Source organism: Myotis brandtii, unplaced genomic scaffold, assembly GCF_000412655.1.
Source record: "Myotis brandtii unplaced genomic scaffold, ASM41265v1 scaffold670, whole genome shotgun sequence".
Taxonomy (NCBI): Eukaryota; Metazoa; Chordata; class Mammalia; order Chiroptera; family Vespertilionidae; genus Myotis; species Myotis brandtii.
The window spans coordinates 667,430-671,117 of NW_005370611.1; the positions used below are offsets into that span (position 1 = coordinate 667,430).

Below are 3,688 nucleotides of genomic sequence, written 5' to 3' on the forward strand. Positions count from 1 at the left end.
CAACAGCTGAGCGTCCACCCAGGAACCAGGAGGTCGCGGGTTTGATTCCTGGTCCGGGCAGGAGCCCTGACCCCCAGTGGGGATGCGTGCCGGAGACAGCCACCGATGTTTCTACCTCCCCGTCCCTCTCCCTTCCTCTCTCAAAATAAATAAAAACATTTTTTAAAGTGGTGAGATTACGGGCACCTGGAGAATCTATATTTTTAAACTGAAGGTTAACGTGTATATATAGTCTGGCAAATATTACCGGGAGCAGAGGACGTGACTATTTAAAATCCAACTATTCCCAGGAAAACCCAAGTATTTTTTAGAACCGGTCAGCAAAGATCATTACAGGGCAAAACACCTGAAAGTTAAGATCACTAAGAAATCTTCATTCACTCCTCCCTCTGTTCTCTGAACTAATCCCTACAGCAGCCAAAAAAAAGTTACATTCCTTTCTACCTTTATCAGATTAAGATTCTTCTTCACGGGCAGATCTTCATGCCCAAGGATATATAACACCAAGGAAAATACATTAAGTGTCCATAAGCACCAAAAAGCTAAACGTTCGGCACAAGAAGGGATTCCACACATGAGAAAACACCTGACAGCCTCCTCCCTACCTATTACCTCCCCTCCAAAAAAAAGCCATTTAATCAGCTTTATAAACATTTACTGCACCAGTACAGTCCGAGCGAGTGCTTCGACGGATCTCCTACCTACACCAAAGCCGAACAGGGAAACAGAATCAACCGCCCCGACGCTTTCAGGCGGTCGGGAAGATCGGGAGAATTATTAGAAACGGACGTCCGCAGGATCGGGAGTGAGAGAGGGGTAAGCAGTACACTGGAAGGTGAGTTTACACACACGCACGCACGCACAACGGAAAATTAGGAAAGAAGTTGGTCGCAAGATTAGGAGGAGGCGAGGCCGACGTCCGCTTCTGAGAGGACTCCTGGCACTGCAGGTGCAGACAGCAATTAGCTTAGCATGTGGAAATGCCGAAGAGTTCTACGGAAGACCTGACTCGGGTGCAAGATGCAAAAATGTGGATACGTGGCTCCCCGAAGGAGCCCTCAAAGAAGGGTCGCAGCCCGACCCAGTCAATGGGTCCAAGGAGGTGGGCACTGGCCGGGCAACTCCCCCGCGCGGAACGGAGTCGTGCGCACAGCCTCCCGGTCCGGGGCCTCGGGGTCCGCAAGCAAGAAGTCGGAGCAGCCCCTGGGGCTCCCGGCCCCCTCCTGGCCCAACCTCTCTGTCCTCGCTTCTCACCCCCCACAGCCTGGGACCGGAGCCCTGGGAAGCTTCCGGCCGAGCGCTCCCGGCAGGCGTGGGGCAAAAGCAGCAAAATGCTCTTAGCGCTGTGAGTGACACTCACCGGCCCGAAACCTCGAATGAAACCAGCAGCTCCGGGGGCGGCGGCAGCAGTGGCAGCAGGAACCGAACATCCAAAATGGCGGCTCCCTCGGCCACACCACCGCTACGGCGGGCGGAGGGATCCTTAGGAGGAAGGGAGTGTTTCCCTAAGTTCTCACCCTACCGCAAAAACCTCGGTCCCTATCTTCCTCTCCTTGTCGACTCCGCGTCCTCTGACGGCAACTTCTCGGGCCCCCCCTCTCCTATTCTCCCAGAAAACTCGGACCCTGCCGAGGACTATTTGCCAAGGAGGAGGTGACTGCTCCTGGCAGAGCGACGCAGAGCGTAGCAAGGGTCGGGGCTGTCACTGATGACGCGAGACGCTGCTGCCGAGTCACCGCTGCGAAGAGTCTGAGCGAGAAAGATCCGGCTGACCCTGGAGCCGACGGACATTGGTTCCGCTTGGGTGGGGCGGGGCGGGGCGGGGCGGGGCCACCAGGAAGCGACCCGGCCACCTGAAGGGGGCGGGGCTAGCAAGGTAGCCTGGGAAGTGGGAGAAGCGGAGCAGGTGGGGCCCGGGAACGCTGAGCCGGGCTGAGCCGGTCCTAATGCACGAGATTCCCAAACTCTTTCCTCTCACCTTTGAAACCTTAGCTTTCTCTTTAGGTTCAAGTCAGGAACGTGCTCCAAGGGGTCTTGGATTCTGTGGTTTTATGGTATCCTTGCAACATATTTTATTTTTAAAAATTAGAGGATGACAGAGGAATGGCTTCCAAGCCCAGTTATCGTCGCAACCTGCATGGGACTAGTTGTTTAAACTCTTAGGGCCTCAATTTCCTCATATATCAAAAGAGCTAAAATCCTTGCAGAATGGGCTTTCGGACTGACTTCATGAACTAATGACCTGAGCCAAAGACAGTCTAACCAGACGGTTACTGGCTTGATAAATAATTACTAACACCTGATAACGAATATTTTCCGTGTGAACATCAAGACAACCATGATGTCTTGGCCCATTTAAAGGAAAGGTGACCTACCTAAACGAAAATCCTTCAGGTGTATTGGCAATGAAGTACCCGCCAAAGCAAATAAAGTACAGTACCTGGTTAGATGCCAGTGATAACTAAACTAACCACCAATCTGGAGTTTAGGACCTGTCATAGCCAGGAGTGTGCACCTCTCTCCTTAGCCGAGCTCATTCAGGGATGTCAAAAGGTTTTACAGAAATTGAACTGAGTACAATTTTGTTCTTGCACTTACTGGGGCATGTCAAGTGGCTGGGGGGGGGGGGGGGGGGGGGGGGAGGAAGGCCAAGGACATAATAATAGTAATTATTTTTTATTATTAAATATTGATACCACACACTGCTTATAAAAGCGTTTTCATATGTATAATATAACTTGACCTCCCAACAATCTGAGTCAGACTAGATAAGCATACATAACTTAGTTTTACAAATAAGACTGAGGCTCAGAGAAATTGACATGCTGACTCTCCCTCTCCCGTCCCCCTGGGGTTCTGTATACCATGCCACCTTGCAAATTAGAAAAGGGTACCTGCTCCAGCTGCTGTGGGTGGCTGCTGTGGTTGGGTGTCATCCTGTGGACCAAAAGGTTGCTGGTTCGATTTCCAGTCAGGGCACATACCCAGGTAGGGGGTGTGCAGGAGGCAGCCGATCCATGTTTCTATCTCTCCCTCTCCGCTCCTCTTCTCTCTAAAAATCAATTTTAAAAAAATCTTTTCTTTTTAAAGCTACACACCCACCCACACCCACAGGCAGGGTAGAATCTACCAAGGGCAATGGTTTGGGGAGCAGAATGCTTATGGAATTCAGTCACCTCATACCCATTCCATGCACTAATATACAGTGCAATTCTGGATCACAAAGCTAGTAAATATGTACAGTTGTACAGCTGACCGTCAGTACCCTTCGGTTCCTCATAGGAGGATTCAACCAACCACGACTGGAAAATAGGTGGCAATAAAAATGTTATGTTGTTGCTGATGTGTACTATGTAGTCAGGCCTACAATGGTTGACTCTGTACTAAATATGTACAACTTTTTGTCATTATTCCCTAAACAATCCATCATGACAGCTAGTTATATAGCATTTACATGGTATTAGGTATTATAAGTAATCTAGAGATTATTTAAACCATAAGGAAGGATATGCATAGATTATAGGCAATTACTATGCTATTTTATTTTTTTTAATATATTTTATTGATTTTTTACAGAGAGGAAGGGAGAGGGATAGAAAGTTAGAAACATCGATGAGAGAGAAACATCAATCAGCTGCCTCCTGCACACTCTCCACTGGGGATGTGCCCGCAACCAAGGTACATGCCC

At 49.5% G+C, this 3,688-nt stretch overlaps 1 protein-coding gene across 2 annotated transcripts in view; it reads right to left on the reverse strand.

Annotated features, from left to right (window-relative positions):
• AP1G1 (adaptor-related protein complex 1, gamma 1 subunit) overlaps positions 1-1,786 on the reverse strand; it is an 84,544-nt gene extending 82,758 nt beyond the window's left edge. For both annotated transcript variants that reach the window (XM_005881165.2, XM_005881164.2), the window contains exon 1: positions 1,361-1,786. The gene's annotated coding sequence lies outside the window, so the exon portion shown is untranslated. The remainder of the gene's footprint in view (positions 1-1,360) is intronic.
• Positions 1,787-3,688: the final 1,902 nt, after the last annotated feature.